Genomic DNA, 19743 nt, shown 5'->3' with positions numbered 1-19743 from the left:
CCGACATTCCCAGAGGGTGGGAGATGAGATCCGAAATTGGATCCAGAATCCAGGGTGGATTGATTTTGTGAGACCATAAAGGGGAACCAAGGTTGACGAGGCGAGAACGGCGCAATGAGAATCATTCTGCTCCCCAAACTGTTGGCTTTCTGCAGAAGCCTCTGCATCAGAGGAAGTGGAGGGTAGGCATAAAGGAGACCGGGAGGCCAAGCATGCACCAGAGCATCTCGAACTCCCTGGTGGGGAAGCAGAGAGAAGAAATTGTCGATTTGGCGTTTGAGGGAGAGGCAAAAGATCGCAACAGGGTTGCCCCAGACGGCAAAAATCTTCTTCGCTACTTGAGGATTGAGAGACCACTCGTGGAGAAAGAATGGTGCGACTGAGCTTGTCCGCAAGGATGTTGGACTTTCCCGGAATGTGCGTTGCTACCAGAAAGCGTTTGGTGGAAATTGCCCATTCCCAGACTCTCATGGCCTCTCCACAAAGGGGTAAGACCTGGTTCCTCCCTGTTTGTTGATATACCAGACTACCGACATGTTGTCTGTCTGAATCGCAATAGTCCCTGAAGGAAGAACGTGGTGAAGTGCTTGCAACGCTAGGAGCACCGCCCTCATTTCCAGGACATTTATATGCAATGACGTCTCTGTGGGATTCCACGTGCCTTGGACAATCTTTCCCGCAGAATGCCCCCCCACCCGAGGCAAGAAGCGTCCGTGGTCACTGTGGCTCGGTGAAATGCAGCTCAAAAGGTCTCTACCAGGGGCTCCGGAGAAAGAAGCCACCAAAGAAGGGAGTCCCTGCACGCCTTGCTGACCGCAATCGGAGCGTTGAGAGAGGAACAAAGAGGGGACCACTGAACCTGAAGGGTCCATTGAAGAACCCGCATGCGTAAACGAGCATGAATGAGAAGCGGAATAGCTGCCGCCATAGAACCTAGGGCCCTCAGGACCGAAGCTGCAGTTGGAGATGGTTGCAGGACCGCTGTCACATGACACTTCAGGTTGGCAATTCTGTCTGGAGTGAGGAAGGCTCGCATTGATCTGGTGTTTAGTCTTCCTCCTATGAAATCTATAACTTGTGTGGGGTGCAGTAAAGATTTCTCCCAGTTGATCGTGATGCCCAGCCTTGGGGCTAGTTGAAGAAAGTAATCCCTGGCTGAGCACAGAAGATGCCTTGATGATGCCGTCAGGAGCCAGTCGTCCAGGTACGGAAAGACCTGTAATCCCTGGAGCCTCAGGTGGGCCGCTACCACCGCTAGCACCTTGCTGAACACTCTGGGGGCTGAGGTGAGACCAAAGGGGAGGACCCTGAACTGATAATGACTGGCTCCCAGCCGGAAGCGAAGAAACCTCCTGGATCGCCTGTCCATCCGAATGTGGTAGTACGCGTCCTTGAGGTCGATGGAGCACATCCAGTCGTTCTCCTCAAGAGGGAAGTATAGATTGCAGGGTGACCATCCGGAACTTTTGCTTGGTTACTGACAGGTTCAGCTGGGAAAGGTCTAAGATTGGTCTTAGGTCCCCCGTTTTCTTTGGCACCAAAAAGAACCTGGAGTAAAACCCTAATCCGGTTTGATCTCGGGGGACGCGCTGGATAGCTTTTTTTTCTAGCAGCTGTTCGATTTCGACAGCTGCCGCCTCCCTTTGGTCGGGTGGAACATCTGGGAGGCTGCGAGATTTGGGAACCTTGAATAGGGGAATTGAATACCCTCTGGATATGACACGAAGCACCCAACTGCCTGTTGTTATGGACTCCCAAGAAGTCAGGTGCCTCGAAAACCGCCCCCCCGACTGCCTCCAGAGACGGACAGCCGGGCAACCCTTCAGGGCTGCTGCGTGGGTCTATCAGAGAAAGGTTCTCTGGACCCAAAGTTGCCAGGAGCCCCCCTGCCTCTAGCACGACGACCTCCCCGTCCTCCTCTGCCACGGAAGGACTGGTTATCCGGAGCAGGTTGGGACTGCTGCGACTTCCGGAACCACATCTTCTTCTGTCCCTTTTGGTTCTTAGAGAAGGACCTCTGGGGAGCTGAGAAGCGGACTCCAACGGCAGACAGCGTCTTCCCGTCCTTTTCGCTCTGGACTAATGTTTCGCGAACAGTCTTGCCAAACAAGGCAGAACCATCGAAGGGGGCATTCGCGAAGGTCGCCTTGAAGGGCTCTGCAAAATCACAGTGGCGGAGCCAGGCCTGTTGCCTCATGACTAGGCCTGCTCCGCTGGCTCTAGCGGCTCCCTCAGTAGCATGAGAAAGCAGCCGCATAGATGTATTGGAAACTGATCTGAGAGTGGCCATTCGGGTGGAGTATACCTGTTTATCCTCACTCGACATGGACTCCGGGGGAGATGCAGCGTATTCTTTAATCAGATCCCGCTGCATCCTAATGACATGTGCCATGTAGTTCAGCTCTCAAGGAGAAGGTTGCTGAACTGAAAACTCGCTTCCCAATGCGATCCATCGAAGGGACTCCTTGCCCGGAGGATGCATGGAGGGACTCTCCTGGGCCAATTCCTCTTCGTGGCTGCAGCCATCATCATGGCATCTACTGGGGGCCCTTGCTCCAGTGAGTGCGGTCCGCCGGAGGGAAAGGATGCGGTCTGGGCGCTTAGGGATAGGCTCAACGGTGTCCGGATCCTTCCACGCTCTGATGGAAATAAGATCCACCAGGGGGTCAGCAGGAGGGGACACCCAAGAGGTAGAAGGGCCCCTCGAATGCCTCCAAGAACACAGACTCGTCCGAGGAAGCCTTGGGGCAGACCACCCCCTGATCCTTAACATCTCCATAATGTCTCCAAATGAGACGTCCTCAGGGGTGACCTAGGGAGCCTTCCCTTCATCCAAGTCTATGTCTTCAGTAACGGACTCGGGGAGTCCATGTGCCTCCTTTGCACTTACGCCCGAGGTACTTCATCGGGGGGGCTGTCTGAGGAGTACTCCTCAGCAGTTGGATGTTCCAAGGGAACCACTTGGGACATCGAGGCGGGCTGTCCCTGGGACCGGCTGGTGGGGGCCTGGCCCAACTGCAAGGGAATGCGGGATGGAGCCGTGGCAGGGACCGGGGGTCCGGACGTCCTCAACAGTGCCCTTTCCACTACGTCGAAAGCCGAGGGGGAGCCAGCTTCTAAACCCGAGCCGACCCCACTCGGATCCGACGCGGATCGGAGTCGGAGCCAAACCGCCGGATCCGAGAGACTGCGCTCCGACCTGTACGGAGCAGAAGACACACCAGCTCACTCGGATCCGAGGCTCGCCTCGGCTCGGAAAGTCGGGTCCGGCACCAAGCACTCAAGGGATGGGACGGATCCGAGGTGCGCCGACCCATCGGATCCGACCCACCCCGGATCCAAGTCTGCCCGGCGCCGACAGCTCGAACCCGTGGTATGGGTCGGAGAAGGAGCCAAGGGGCGAAAAAGGGGTCAAGCACCTCCCGGATGGGGGCTAGGAGCACTCCCATTTGCATTTGGGCCTGGATGAATTTCCTCATCATCCGTCCATATCAGCTTCACTCATGGAAAAGTTGACCTGGTGGAGGCCACCGGCGGACCTAGAGAGCCTCGGAGACCTCCTAGAAGGGCTAGCCTCCTCCTCCTCGGGTCCAGGAGAGAACTGAGGGAGTGGAGCCGAGGAGGAGGAAAGCTAGAAGGCACAGGGAGGCCGCTTAGATGGAGGAGCCGAACTGGAAGTTTCGCCTCCGCTTGTGGTGCCTCTCCTGTGCCTCTCCTTCTCTCTCTCCCTAGAGGACTCTTTCCTCCGGCAACTTAGAGGGAGGTTGAGTCCCAGCCGAGGGGAGAACCCACAGCAACAGGTTGCTGAGTGGAAGGGCAGAGGCGAGCGGTATCTGGAGGTAAAAGACCCGCCAGCACCAGCTTCACCTCCGCTCCTCAAAGCCCGGGGGTTGAACCCTGCACAAATGGTACAACCAGATGACAGGTGTTCAACCCCCAAGCATTTAACGCACCGAGTGTGGCCATCCGCTGGGGACAGCTTATGGCCACACTCAGTACATTTCGAGAAAACAGCCTTATGGGCTTCAGACATCACAACCCTAAGGCCTAACACAACACACACACAAACAAACTACGCAAAATCCCGAGAACTATTAAATAAAAGAGAGAGGAAAGCCTATACACACTCAACACTAACAATATCAATAACAAAAATAGAGATTTTCAAAACTTTTTTAGTCAAAAAATCTTATCTTTCTTCAACAAACGCCAGGAGCTGTAGAATCCGTAGCTACTTGAAAAGCGGCAAACGAAATCTGAGGTCAGTCAGGGCTTGGCAAGGGGTTATGGGTAAGAGGGAGGAGCTAGGAGCTCGGAGCCTAAGCTTTTGAATTGCCGGCTCGGATCCGAGGTCGGATCCGATACCCACAGGTTGCAGACGAATGAAGTCTGCCTACTTCAGATTCATTGTTTCCAGGTTTGAGAATGTTGACACCAGACACTTTAGGTAGCACTGAAGTTTCCTCATATGCAGTCTAGCATATGGAATTAGTAGAATGCAAGAGGCCATGAACCCTAGGGCTTGCGGCACTTTTCTTGCAGATAGCTGGGTTTTGGTGGCCAGTAGACTGAAGTAGTTTGTCAAATAAATTTGTTTTTCTGGAGTGAGGAATGCCATCTTTGAAGCTGTGTTTTGTTGGCTGGGTACCAGATGTGATTTTTTTTTCGTTGATGGTGTACCCCAGTGAAGTTAGAAGTCTCTTTACAAATGTCAGGTGCTGTAGTAGCAATTCCTGACTGTCCACCTGAATTAGGCAATTGTCCAAGTATGGGTAAATCTGAATTTTTCTCTGCCTGCAATATGCAATGGCTGGAGCTAGTCATTTTGTAAATACCCTGAGTGCAGTAGATAAGCCAAAGGGAAGTGCAACAGTGCCTGCTCTGAAATGTAGATATTTCCTGCAAGATTCCCTTATGGGGATGTGCAGATAAGCTTCTTTTAAGTCTAGGGTGGCTAGCCAGAAGTCCTTGGCTAGCATAGGAAGCAACTGTTGGACAGTAAGCATTTTGAACTTGGAACCACTAGGAAGGTGTTGAGAATAGACAGATCCAGGATAGGGTGCCAAGAGTTTTCTTTTCTGGGTACTAGAAACAGACTGGTGTAAAAACCTTGTCCCGTTTGCTGTGCTGGGACAGGTTGAATAGCCTTGATACTGAGAAGAAAAAGTACTTGCTTTTGGGCCTCTGCTCACTGGTTTGGGGGGAGGTCTGGCCATCCACTTGTGGTTGGCAGTGAGTGGAAGCAGAATATGTATCCCTGGGATACAATGTTCAAGACCCATCTGTCCTGGGCGAGGTATTCCCAGTTTTTTGCATGCAGGGCAAATTTTCCTCCTATGGGTGCAAGTACTCGGGCAAGGCTTGGAAGGGTTAAGGATAAGTCATTCTGAGATTTTACCATAGGATGGTGGCTTACTACTCCCTGTTTTAGCGGTGGGAGCACTCCATTGCTTAGATCTGTGCATACCCTGAGACTGCAATTTTGGTGGTCTGCTGCCCCTGGGTTTGGTCTGAGAGGGAATGGAAAGGGCCAGTTTTTAGAAGGCCAATGCCTACTGAATCTAGGTGGCTGTACTTGTAGGAAATCTTTTAACAATTTGCATAGATTTAGCTTTTTCCTCCATCTTTTTGAGGACCTCTTCTGCTTTATTGCCAAACAGGCATTCTTGCTTTAATGGTGCATCAAGTAATTTTTCTTTGACATGGTCTGGCAAGATTTGTTCCTTAACCAAAGTTTGCTTTCTAAGAACAGACCCAGTGACAGCAGCCCTGCAAGATGTTTGTAAGGCATCAAAACCACATTGCAAAATATGTTTTCCAACCTGGTTAGCAGAATGCATTAACTCTTGTAAATCTTTTATGTTCTGCACAATCAGGAATCAACATCATTTTCTGTTTAATTAGCTCCATAACATGTTACTGATACTTTAACATATGAAAGTGGCAATTTAAAGCCCTGATGGCAAGAGCAGCAGAGGTGTACACCTTCTTACGCCATTTGTCTAAAGCCCTACAGTCCCTGTCTGAAGGGGTAGGGTTTTTGGCTGTTGTAGCCTTAATGCCTTTAGGTCCGTGGGAAATGGTCTCTGGATGCGCAGTCGGATTCTTAAAGAGGAATTTGTGGGATTCAGGTACTCTGTAGTACCTGTCAGGTTTCCTGGGAGCTAGAGGCAAAGTATCAGGGGTAAGGCTGGATTCCAAAAAAAGCATCACCTATATTTCCAGAAAAGGAGGGATGGCTAGAGGCCTGTGCTGAGGCAAGTTTAAAAATTCCCTGAGCCTCTTTTTGGACTATGGGTAGTCCTGGCACTCCCAGCGGAAATGCTCTCTAAGGGTATGCAGGGTTTCATCAAAGGAAAAGTATACTGGTGGGGAAGCAGAGGGAATGAAATCCTCTGCATTTGAATCCTCATAGGTAGACAAGGGTATGTCCTGGTAATCAGAAGGATCAGAGTCAACAGACTCATGTCTGAAGAATCAGAAGGAAAATCAGTTATTGATCTTTTTGAGGGGGAAGGCTGGCTTCCCCTAATTAAAGTAATAAGATCTTCAGCCATTATAAGCATTTGTTTCTGAGGCACGTGGGCCTGAGAATGCACTTTGGTCACCAGTTTCCTAGGCGTAGTGCGAACTCTGGGCCTGAGATATTCGGTATTTTTGGTCTGAAATGAAGTCGTCGGTTTAATATGAAAATTGGAAGGCCTGAATACACCCTCAGAAGCCGGTGCCTGCACAGCGGCTCCGGACCCATTAAAGGTAGAGACAACCACAGGTTCCAAAGTCAAAGAAGCATCTCGCGGCATACCAGACTCCGAATGGGTCTCAGTAGAGGCCTGCGAATCTGTAAAAGCGAGTATCAAAGGCTGCGAAAGCGCCTCACTGAGTACCGGCGGACTGGCAACTAGCTTAACGGAAGGGTCACTGGCAGTTTTGGACCTATGCAGTCTGTCTCTGTCTTTATCTTTAAGTTTTTTCGGAAGATCGGTAGTCAGATGGCTCATCAAAGCCATTTCGGAATACAGAGAATGAGAGCGAAAGAATTTAGTGACAAAAATAGCCAGACGACGAATAGTTTGGGCGTTGAACAAGGCACAAAACAGACAGTGAGGAACGTCGTGGTATGGGCCTAAACAGGTGACGCAGTTTGTTTCTTTCGGCTTTTCCCGGTTAGGGGTCGCCACAGCAGAACTCCGGTCCACTAATGATTGGTAGTTGATTTTTATGTGCCGAGTTACCAGCCCTGACGCACAACCTTCAACGGTATACCATTCACACATGTCTCCACGCAGAAGATGCTCTAGGTGAGAATCGAACCGGACAGCATCTTACTGTGAGGCGACAACGCTACCGCAACACCACCACTGTGGGTAAGAATGAAAATCTCTGTGAGGTACTTGCTTTCCACAGGCAAGACAATTATAAACTTTTTCTGACATTGGTTAGAGCAAGAAGGATCCCCAACAGGGTACTTATTTTTTAGAAGACTTCAGGTCTGAAACTCAAAAAAAGAAAATTTCAGGAGGCAGCCGACCGGCACTTGCGAACTGCTTCTGCTTTGGACACTTCACAGCAAGAAAAGCTGATGTAATGGGATCGGCTGCATGTTTTATACCCCTGACGACGAAGATAAAATGTTGCTAGAAACCACCACGAGGAAGAAAGTTTTGAATCTTTTTATTAATAAAAACAAGCGCTTTCACGCAACAAGATGCGCTTCATCAGGTTACAAATTTTACTAAAGTTTCAGCTATCTTTATAGTGAAAAGAATGTTACCAATTATTCAATCAATTAGCAAGTAAGCCAAAAAGCAATTAAGATAATTCATCAGAATAACGCTGATGTACTTGCGTTCGATAATAAAAACTTATATAAACTAATTAAAACACTTTTAAATGCAAATAACTATCATGATATAAGATCATATATATATTTAGAAGTCAATAGTATATATTATGCCTATAATTGGTACAATTAAACTACTGCATATAGTTCTCAAGGAAGTTAAGCCCATATTTGGGTTTTAATTTTGGTATATTTTTTGAAATGGTCAGCGAATTGGGTGCAGAAAAACAAGTAAACCCTGACTTGGGGGTGCAGAAAAACAAGTAAACCCTGGCTTGTAGAAGTTCACATCTGTATGGGGCAGTGAGAAGCCTCCCAATCAGATATGAAAACAACTGGAATCCTTCTAGTTTCCTGTGAGCTGTCACGACCATTCAGCATTAGCTACATGCCCTGGTGGATGTGGACAGAAAAGAGGGTGGTGATCTGAATGAGTAGTGACTGGCTCAAGGTCAAAAAGCGGATGACTACTGGAATGCCCATCTATTTTGATGTGACACTGTGCATGCTGGAGACATATGGAAAACATTTACTTGTCCTTGCGCAAAAGTAGTGGGAGGGACTGAACCATAAAACATCCGGAACTTTGACTCCTTACATACTGGTCAAGATTAGTAAGATTTGGGAATAGTGTCAGGACTCTCACTTTTTCGTTTTAAAACAGCAGCTTTAGAGTCTATTGAACTCTATACATTTTTTCTGAGTGGGTAAATGAGAATCTCTTCACTGGTACAGGAGGTAGAAGGAAAAAGTGGTGTAGTGACTTTTTATATTTGTCACCCCAGGCCTTGTTTGTAATAATAGTCCAGGCACCCATATACAAGGAAACAGGATCCCCAAAAATTTCAAGAGGACGACAGATGGGTGATGCATCAGGACACTAATAGGGCCTATCAAAGGAAGAGCATTTGATAAACTGGTTCTGCAGACCCTGTCTGCCTCTATGGGGATGCCTGTTGTTGAACAAGTCCTCCCTTGTCCTTGGAGGAAGTGCACTTGCATGAACCCAAAAAGTCTGTAGCTACATTTTCTTACCACCTGTGCATTCCCTGGAAATGTACGTCAAAGGAGAAGTGTTTAGATTCCAGCAGTAACCAGGGTCTTGCTCTTCTGATTGCTAGCTGCAGGTGAACTCCTCTTCACTGATGCTCTGACCAAACAGGAGCTATCACAGGGGGAATTAAAACAATAACGCCATAAGGGGTTACCCAAAGCATCGTGGCATCATCCAAGCATACCTGATAACAGTCGAGCCAGGTCCAGTTGGTTGCAATACGCCTTCAGCTGTCTGGGGTATCAGTTTGAGGACCGAACTTCTTGACATCCTTCGGAAAGATAAAGTAGAAGAGTGAATTAGGAAGTTACTTAATCAATCTCCACCAAGAAAGGATAAGAGATATTTTGGGAATCCGTGAGATCGTCTAGCCACATCCACACATGTCTCACAATGACAACACCTAGATCAGCTCAGAAGGCATTTTGTGCTGTGTATGAGATTAGCCTCAACAAGGCGTAAGGAACAGGTAAGCAAGAGCTGAGATGTTGAGAAAAACATTTTGAGATCCTCTGGAGACACTAAGTTTGGGACAGTATAGAAATTCCACCTCACAACCCTCTATGGCCTAGAGAAGTGTGTGGGCAGTACACAACCTCTGCTTGGGAGTATGTAAGGAGAACTCACATTATCACAATTTATTCATCATTCCAGACAAACTGTAAGGAGGAAGGACAGAAGGACTTTGATCACCAAGTTCTGCTTGTTGACATAGGCCACTACAGTAGCATCCAGGGGAAAGTCAACTAAATGAGATGCTACTGGATACCTCAGGAGAGACCCAAAAGGAGGAATCGGGACGTCTGCTCCTACTCACTGTACTCAAAGGGAAATTCTCCTGGGAAAAATATAATTCTTAAGAAAAGAGTGGGCAGGATTTGGAAACCAGAAAGAATGACCATCCCAGTACGAAGCAAGACCTTACCGCTAAAAACAGAGTGACAGATTAGGGAAGAGAGATCTCTCTCCCCCTCTGACAAGCAGAAGTCTAACCAAATCCAAGGATCTGTGTGTCCCAGGCTCACCTTAATATAAGGGAACTGGAACGACACTGTACAGAGAATAGTAATTCAGGGCCTGAAACATCAGGCTCAGTGAGCACCTCTCCATGGAGTCAAGGCAGTGCGAGACTGACAAGACCTCCATGCAGGAAAGGAAAAGGATGCAGAAAACAACAAAAAGTGAGGGCATCCAATCTGAGGAATGTTTCAGATTCGAAGAAAGCTACACTTGCCCAATGCCCCTCAACCTTTTAGCCCAAGAAACCTGAACAAAGCCTGACATAATGAGGGTACAAAGGCCCAAAAATTGGAGCAGATGCTAAACATTGTTCTAATAAAATAAAAACACAGTGGCAAGGAAGCACTAAGAGCCGAACAAAATATTTAATGGATTTAGCGCTTTCATCTGTCCTTTCACAATGACTTCTTCATAACACAGGTCCTAGGAACTTCAGATCCAAGGAAGTGGATCAAAAATCATCATTTTCTAATTCCACTTTTCCGTTTTTTTTTTTGTTTTCTAAAGGGGGTGAGCCCCTAAAGGAACCAGTAACAAGCCTTAGAAGGATACAATATGTGCCATTTCAAAGTCCCCTGAGTGACAGCAAACTATACTTTTAAAAGGGAAAATATCTTCTAATTAAACCACCACCACCAGCAGTGATTCAGGGCTACACAGCTATCCTACACCTCTTAGTGTAGGAAAAATCTTACAAAACTAAAAGTTGATAGAAATAAATAAATAAATAAAACGGGCTTTGCAAGAGACCCATCAGAAAACCCACAGTTTTATTTGAACGGCCAGTTGAGAAAGGTTAGTTGTGTAAAATCTTATCATAATGTTAAGATGTCCTTCTCTTCCCTGTTGCACTATTCTTTACAAGAGGGAGGCGGCCTGCTAAGCGAACCATAAGCCAGTATACAAAAGTCTTTAGTGCCTAAGGGGCATGGCACACTGTCCGCAGGCTGCCATCAGATTTAGCCCATAAAAGCAACGTACAGATGCACCATCCTCAGAAAGTACAGTTGTGTACACTTATCATAAATGTAGATGTTCGAGTATATTCATTGTTGCAGTCATCACACTTTGGTTATTTGCCTGCAGGTAGGCCTCAGACGGCCCGAATACCAGAGTCTTGGGATTTCTGCGTCGGATGCTATCGCCCCTTCCATGATGTCAGGTCGTCAGGGGTATAAAACATGCAGCTGATGCCATTACATCACTTTTTCTTGCCCAGATGTCAGGAACCCCCAAAACAGGAAGTAATCACATGGTGTGGAACACCTCCAGTAGAAAGTAAATACTGTTGCCATAAGATATGGCCAAAAAAGAGGATAAGTAGAAAGTAAGGAAAAGACATGGGGCTGGAGGGAGGGTAACAAGGACTGCAACAGTGAATACATTCGAACATCTACATTTATGGTAAGTGTACACAACTGTACTATGTTCTTCGTGTTTCACTGTTGCAATCATCACACTTTGGTTGATTCCCAAAGCTGAGGAAGGTGGAGGCAGTCAAGAAGTATTAGGGCTGGCTAGCAGGCCTTGTAAGACTGCTGTGGTAAATCCAGCTCTGGATTTAGAAAAGATAGGCAAGTGGTAATGCTTGGTGAAGGTGTGTACAGAACTTCAGGTTGCAGCTTCCAGGATGTCCCTGGTTGGGACTCCCCTGGGAAATGCTGTAGAGGTTGAGGTAGCCCTAGTGGAATGAGGTCTAATCCCCTGTGGGGTAGGTTTTCCATGGTGCTTGTAGCAGAAATGGATGCAGTGTACTATCCATTTAGAAATGGTTTGCTTTGAAATGGCCTTGCCCTCTGTCCCTGTAGCAAAGCTGACTAGCACCTGGTCAGATTTTCTGAAAGGTTTAATCCCGTCAAGGTAGAACCTGAGCTGTCTGTGCATGTCCAAGGAGTGCAGGATCCTTATCCCTTTATTCTGAGGATTAGGAAAAAAGGTTGGTAAATGGATGGATTGGTTTAAAGCCACACTGGATACCACCTTGGGCATAAATGCTAGGTTAGTGCTGAGGGAAACCCTGTCCGCATGGAAGATAATGAAGGGTTCCACAGCCATAAGGGCCTGTAACTCAAGACACTCTTCTTGCTGAAGTGATTGCTAGACGTAAGGCTGTTTTCGAAGAGAGGAATTTTAATTCTGCTGTAGCAGCAAGCTCAAAAGGGGGAGCGTGAGCTTCTCTAGTACAAAGTTAAGATCCCAGGCAGGACTGGGAAATCTCCTTGGGGGTCTTGAATTGTTAGCTCCTCTCAGGAACTGTTTGATCAGAGGGTGAGAGCAGAGGGGTGGCTCAGTATTGTAATCAGTTGAGATGGCAGAGGCATGAATCTTAATTGATGAGGATAGACCTTTGTGGAACAGCTCTGCTAGATAATGTAGTATTTGAGGTAAGGTGGACACGGCTATGTCCTTTCCTTGAGACTGGTCCAAGAAAGTATAGTTGTGTACACTTATCATAAATGTAGATGTTAGAGTGTATTCACTGTTGCAGTCATTACATTTGGGTAATCTGCTGGCAGGTTGCCCTCAGTCGGCCTAAATTCCAAAGTCTTGGGTCCTGCGTCGGTTGCTGTCTCCTCTTCCATGACGTCAGGTCATCAGGGGTATAAAACATGCAGCCGACACCATTTTCTTTAGTTTTTCTTGCCCCCGATGTCAGGTGCCCACAAAAAGGTAGCAAAAAAAAAAAAAAAAAAAAAAAATATTATATATATATATATATATATATATATATATATATATATATATATATATATATATATATATCTATCATCATCATCATCCCCTTTTTCCCATTTATATGGGGTCGGGGTATCGTATTAACTGTCGCCAACTCTCTCGATTCAGTGCCACTCTCCTGCCTTCTTCAACACTCATGTCTGACTGTCGCAGATCTTCTTTCACACAATCCATCCACCTCTTTACTGGACGCCCTTGCTTCCTCTTACCTTCTTTCTGTCTGTCCCAAATATCCCTCACCAGATTGTCTTCTGCTTTTCTACACATGTGCCCATACCATTGTAATCTGTTTTCTTTGATCTTTTCTGCAATTGGAGCTACTTTGGCTTCTGCTCTTATGTCCTCATTTCTTCGCCTGTCCCGCAGTGTGCATCCTACCACCTTTCTCAGGCACTTCATTTCTATCACCTCTAGCTTCTTCAACTGTTCAGCCTTTACTGCCCAGGTTTCTGTACCATACAGTAGTACTGGTCGCACCACTGTCTTGTACACATTACTTTTCAGCTTCTTTGGCATTCTTCTGTCATATACTACACCTGATACTCTATGCCAGTTGGCTGCAGCCCCTCTGATTCTAGCTTTGACCTCTTCATTCAGACTACCCTTCTCCTCAACCACCACTCCCAGATACTTGAAGCTGTTTACCTGTTCCACTATCTTCCCATCTATCTCTATTCTCAGCTTCTTCTGATTTCCCCAATCTGCTGCCATTACCACCGTCTTATCTGTGCTTAGTTTCATCCCATGTGCCTTCAGATTTGCATTCCATTCTCCTATCCTTTGCTGAAGTTCTAGATCAGAGTCTGCCTGTACTGCCACATCGTCTGCATACAGCAGCTTTGTTGCTCTGACCCCTCCAACCTGTTTGCTGATGTTGTCCATTACCAGTATGAACAGCAGTGGGCTCAGAGCTGAACCCTGGTGTACACCCACTCCCACTGGGAACCCCTCAGTGAGGCCAAACACTGTTGTACTTGAGTCACTGGGTCCTTGTACATAGCCTGTACTAATTCTACCAATGTTTCTGGGACTTCAAACCACCGCAGTACTGCCCAGATCAGCTTTCTTGGGACCTTGTCATATGCTTTCTCCAAGTCTAGGAAAGCCCAGTTTGACTCTCTCCTCTTCTCTAGTTTCTTCTCAAGTATCTGTCTCAATGCAAACATCGGGTCAATTGTGCTGCATCCTGATCTGAATCAACTGTTCATCTCCCATCTTACATTCTACTATTCTGCATATCCGTTTATCAATCACCCTCTCCAGAACTTTCATGCAATGTGGTAGGAGTTTGATGCCTCTGTACTGTCCACAGTTGTGGATGTCTCCTTTGTTCTTGTACACTGGCACGAGTATGCTTATTCTCCAGTCATCTGGAATACGCCTTTCTCTCCACACTGCAATTAGTACCCTCAGGAGCCATTTCCCCCTAGCTCACCCAGCATCTTTATCATATCTGCTGTGACCTCATCTGAGCCTGCTGCTTTCCCTGACTTCATTTTCCTTAGTGCTGCTCTTACTTCTTCTAAGCTGGGCTCCTCTTCTACTCTCACTCTAGGCTGTTTCTGGGGCAGTACTGCTTCTGTGGGGTTTTCTTCATTCAGAAGCTGCTGAAAATACTCCTTCCATCTGCCTTTGATGTCCTGTGGGTTGGTAAGCAGGTTGTTGCTGGAATCCCTTCATATATATATATATCTATCTATATATATATATATATATATATATATACACACACACACACACACACACACACACACACACACACACACACACACACACACACACACACACACACACATGCATCAATATACACTTTACCTTCATTTACAAGCAAATACACCACATAGGTTGTAGAAGATAGAGAAGGAAAGATAAACTCCAGAATGACAGGGGGATGGCAAAGCCTGCTCTGGATTTAGAGTAAAGAGGCAAATGATAACGCTTTGTAAAGGTGTGAACAGAACTCCAAGTAGCAGCCTCTAGAATGTCTTTGGTTGGTACTCCCCTTAGAAAGGCTGCTGAAGTAGCTGCAGCTCTGGTGGAATGAGACCTAATGTCCTTGGGCACAGCTTTACCATGGTGTAAGTAGCAGAAACGGATGCAGTGGCTTATCCACTTTGAATCTGTCTGCTTGTGAAATAGCCTTGCCCTCTGATCCTGCAGCATTTGTCACTAGTAATTGCTCAGTTTTTCTTAGAGCTTTAGTCCTGCTTAAGTAGAATCTTAGTTGTCTGTGTATGCCCAAGGAATGCAGAATTCTCTCCCCCTTGTTCTGCGGATTTGGATAAAAGGTTGGCAGATGAACTGTTTGGTTAAGAGCCACACTGGAAACCACTTTAAGCATAAAAGTAGGATTTGTCCTCAGAGATACCCCATCTGGGTAAAATATGATAAAAGGCTCTACTGCCATGAGGGCCTGTAGCTCTGAAACTCTTCTTGCTGAAGTAATTGCTAGACGCAGAGCTGTTTTCCATGATAAGTACTTTATATCAGCGGTTGCAGCTGGTTCAAATGGAGGCAGGGTGAGCTTTTCCAACATATAACTGAGGTCCCATGCAGGCAATGGTGATCTTCTAGGAGGCCTTAAATTTTTGGCTCCTCTAAGATACTGCTTTAGTAAAGGATGAGAAAAGATTGGTGGCTCTGTATTGTAATGAGCCGAAATGGCAGAGGCATGGATTTTAATTGATGAGAAAGATAGGCCTTTGTCAAGCATCTCAGTTAAGTATTGCAATATCTGAGGAATATTTGGTTCTGCTGTATCAGTTCCTTGTGCTTGATTCCAAGCACAGAATCTCTTCCATTTGTCAGCATAAGATTTTCTAGTACAAGGCCTTCTGGCTTCCAAAATGACATCCATCACAGCTTTACTGAGAGGTGGTCTTTGTATGACTACATGATCAGCCATGCTGCCAGGTTCAGAGTTTGTAGTTGATTGTGCAGGATCTGATTGTTTTGCTGGGACAGTAGTTGTGGTCTTTGAGGAAAGGTCCAAGCTGGGTATTGAGACAAGTTCCTTAGGACTGGGTACCAGTATTGGCGGGGCCAGTCCGGGGCAATTAGTATCATCTTTGGTTTCTCTTGTCTGACTTTTAGGAGGACCTTGGAAAGAAGAGACAGAGGAGGAAAGGCGTAAACTGACAGGTTTTTCCAACTGAAGGATAGGGCGTCCACTTTCCATGCTTGTCTGTGATAAGTCCTTGTGCAGAATCTTTTCAATTGATAATTTTGAGGAGAGGCAAATGGATCTATGTCTGGGCTCCCCCATTTCTCTGTTATCATGCTGAAGACTTGTGGATTTAGTTTCCACTCGTGAGGGTCCATAAGGTTTCTGCTTAAATTGTCTGCCAGAGTGTTTTGTTTTCCTGGCAGGAATTGAGCTTGAAGATGTGTTTGGTAGGTCAAAGCTGTGATCCACAGTGCCATGGCTAATCTGCAGAGGGGGTATGTGTGTGTGCCTCCTTGCTTGTTTATATACCACATGACTGTGGTGTTGTCAGTCTATCAGTAGTTGTCCTGGATGAAGTAAGTCCTTGAAGGCTGTTAGGGCATTTTGAACAACTAGCATCTCTTTCTGGTTGATATGCAGATGCATTTGTTTTGGTGACCATATGCCCTGATTGCATCTTCCTGCCATGTGGGCCCCCCAGGCATAATCTGATGCATCTCTTGTCATGGTTTGGCTGGCAGGGGGTAGAGTGAATGGCTGTCCCATGTTTTGGTGACATGCCTTTGCCCACCATAGACACTCCTGTTGCAGGCAGGGAATGAGAGTAATCATGGTTTCCAGACTGTGAGAATGTTGACTCCATAAACATTTTAGGTACCACTGAAGTTTCCTCATATGCAGTCTTGCATATGGAATCAGTAGTATGCAGGATGCCATGAAGCCCACAGCCTGCAGAATTTGTCTTGCAGAAGACTGGGTTTTTGTTGCCATCAGTTTGAAGTAAGTAGTCAGTTGCCTTTGCTTGTCTGGCGTGAGGTAAGCCATCTGGGCAGTTGTATTCAAGCTTGCAACCAGGAATGTTATCTTTGGAGAGGGTACCAGTTGTAATTTCTTTTTGTTTATTTTGTACCCTAGGCATGTTAGAAGCCTTTTCATAAATGCCAGATGTCGAAGAAGAATGTCCTTGTTCTCTTGCTTGAATGAGACAGTCGTCCAAGTAAGGACATATTTGTATACTTCTTTGTCTGCAAAATGCAATTACTGGTGCCAGGCACTTTGTAAAGACCCTGGGCGCAGTAGAAAAGCCAAAGGGCAGTGCAGAGAATTGGTAATGCATTAAGCCAGCCTTGAATCTGAGGTATCTTCTGCATGATTGTCTTATTGGGACATGCAGGTATGCCTCTTTTAGGTCTAAAGTCACCAGCCAAGCATTCTTGCCCAGCATGGGCAGAAGCTGCTGCAAAGTGAGCATTTTGAGTTTTGGAATGTCCAGGTATGTGTTCAAAATTGATAAATCCAGTACTGGCCGCCAGGGCTTGACCTTTCTGGGTACCAAGAACAGTCTTGAGTAAAAACCTTGTCCTTTTTCCTGTTCTGGTACTGTTTGAATGGCCCCCATATCCATGAGGGACATAACATGTTTCTGTGCCTCTGCCCATTGATTTTTTGGCAGATCTGGCCAACCATTTGCCATTGGCAGAGTGTGGAAATGAAATCTGTATCCCTGTGATACGAAGTTTAGTACCCACTTGTCCTGGGTTATTAACTGCCAATTTTAAGCAGAAAGTGCTAGTTTTCCCCCTATGGGTGCTGCCAAAAGATAAGTGCTTGGTGTAGGCAGAGGGAAGTCACTGGGATTGCTTTCTGTAGGTTTGCGCTTTATCTCCTCCAGATTTGGAGGTGGAAGCGCCCCATTACTTTGACCTGTATGAATCTTGCGCCTGGTATCTGGAACCCTTAGGGCATCTGGATTTGCCCCTTTGAGCTCTGTCTGACACAGGAAAGGACCAGTTTTTTGTAGGCCAGTGTCTACTGAATATTGGTGGCTGCACTTGTAAGAAGTCTAACAGTTTGCATAGATTTAGCTTTATCTTCCATTTTCTTTAAAACCTCTTCTGCCTTAATACCAAACAGAGAATCATGCTGTAAAGGTGCATCTAGCAATTTAGCTTTAACATGATCAGGTAAATTTTGTTCCTTTAACAAGGCATGCCTCCTAATGACAGAACACGTAACAGCGGCTCTGCAGGAGGCCTCCAAAGAATCGAAACCACATTGTAAAGTATGTTTTCCAACTTGTTTAGCTGCATGCAATAAATCCTGCATTTCTTTATTTTCTGCACATTCAGAATTTGTCAACATTTTCTGTTTAAGCAGTGACATAATGTATTGCTGATATTTAAGCATATGAAACTGACAATTTAAAGCCCTTACAGCCAAGGTAGCAGAAGTGTAAATCTTTTTTCCCCATCTGTCCAGTGCCCTGGAATCTCTGTCAGAGGGGGTAGGTTTTTTTGCAGTGGAAGCCTTGACCCCCTTGGGACCCTGAGAGATAGTTTCTGGGTCAGCAGCAGGGTTTTTAAAAAGAAATTTCTGGGAGTCTGGAACCCTGTAGTATCTGTCTGGCTTAACAGGAGCTGGAGGTAAGGAGGCAGACTGGACTCTGAAAATACATCATCTGCAATGTCTAGCACAGGTGGAACAGCAAGGGGCCTGTGCTGAGGCAGTAAAAGAAAGTCTCTGAGCCTTTTCTTAGATTTTGAATAATCTTGGCTCTCCCAGTGGAAATGCTCCCTCATGGTATGCAGTGTTTCCCCAAAAGAATAATCCTCAGGAGGAGAAGCTGAGGGGATAAGATTCTTCAGCATCAGAATCCTCATAAGGAGGAAGAGAGTATTCCTGATCAGAAGAGGAATCAGATGAAATGGAAACCTAATCTGAAGATTCATATTCGATCTCTTGCCTAGGCCTCTTGTCAGGAGGGGGAAGACAACCCCTGATGAAAGTAATCAGGTCTTCGGCCATTTTGAGCATCTGTTTTTTAGGCATGTTTCTTTGTCTTTAAAGCTGCTTTAGTCTTTGCCTTTGAAGCTGAAGTCGTTTTAACAAATAATTGTGTAGGCCTGAAAACGCCTTCAGAAGCCGATGCCTGCTCAGCGGCTCCGGACCCATCTGAGGGAATGGTTTCCGAAGGTCCAATACCTTGAGTTTCTGTAGGCCTGGTTGACTCCACATGGGAGTCGGCATCAGCCTGCAGCTCTAAAGTAGTGGTCCTCAGGGGCTGCGGAAACCCCTCACTGAGAACCGGCGAACCGGTGACTGGCCTAGAAGAAGCCTCGTCAACGGTTTTGGACCTCGGATGCCTGTCCTTTTCTTTTTCTTTGCATTTTTTGTAAACTCCGGTAGTCGGCTGTTCCAACGGCATTACATAATTAAATCTTCTGCCAAAGTAATGAAATGCAAAATCGTACCAACGTTTAATAGTGCATTGGTTAAATCTAGCATAAAACCGACAACTAGCAACGTCGTGGTCAGGGCTTAAGCAAGAAATGCAGTAAGAATGAAAATCCTTATGAGGTATTTGCTTCCCCCAAGAAATACAATTATTAAAAATTATTAACTTTTTCTGACATCGGTCTGGAGCAAGACAAAAGTTTACACAACTGGGTACTTGGCTTTTAATGAAGACTTTGGATACAAAATTCGAACTTGAAAATCTCAGGAGTCGGCCGACTGACACTTGCGAACTGGTTTTGCTTTGCGCACCGCGCGGCAAGAAAGACTGAAGAAAATGGCGTTGGCTGCATCTTTTATACCCCTGCCGCACTGATGTCAGGGAGGAGGCAACAGCAACTGACACTGGACCTAGACTTTGGAGTTCAGGCCGACTGTGGGTAGCCTGCCAGCAGGATACCCCATTTGTAATGACTGCAACAGTGAAACATGATGAACATCCTGTTCATTAGAAGAGTCAGAAGAAATAGAATCCTGTTCAGAAGACTCACAATCAATGTCTTGCCTAGGCCTCTTAGAAGGAGGGGGTTGGCTACCCCTGATCAGAGTAATTAAATCTTCAGCCATTTTGATAATTTGTTTTTTAGGCATAGAGGCCTGCACATGTGGCCCAGGCGTTGGTTTTCAGAC

General features: G+C 46.3%; 1 protein-coding gene across 2 annotated transcripts in view; it reads right to left on the bottom strand.

The window, feature by feature from the left end:
- Positions 1-19743, bottom strand: part of TBL1XR1 (TBL1X receptor 1) — a 3130276-nt gene that overhangs the window by 1181210 nt on the left and 1929323 nt on the right. The gene's annotated exons all lie outside the window — the stretch shown is intronic.

The sequence above is a fragment of the Protopterus annectens genome, chromosome 4.part1 (assembly GCF_019279795.1).
Source record: "Protopterus annectens isolate FY-2018-M chromosome 4.part1, PAN1.0, whole genome shotgun sequence".
Classification (NCBI taxonomy): Eukaryota; Metazoa; Chordata; order Ceratodontiformes; family Protopteridae; genus Protopterus; species Protopterus annectens.
Note: the sequence above shows the minus strand (reverse complement) of the source record. Positions and strands in the feature narration are given on the sequence as shown.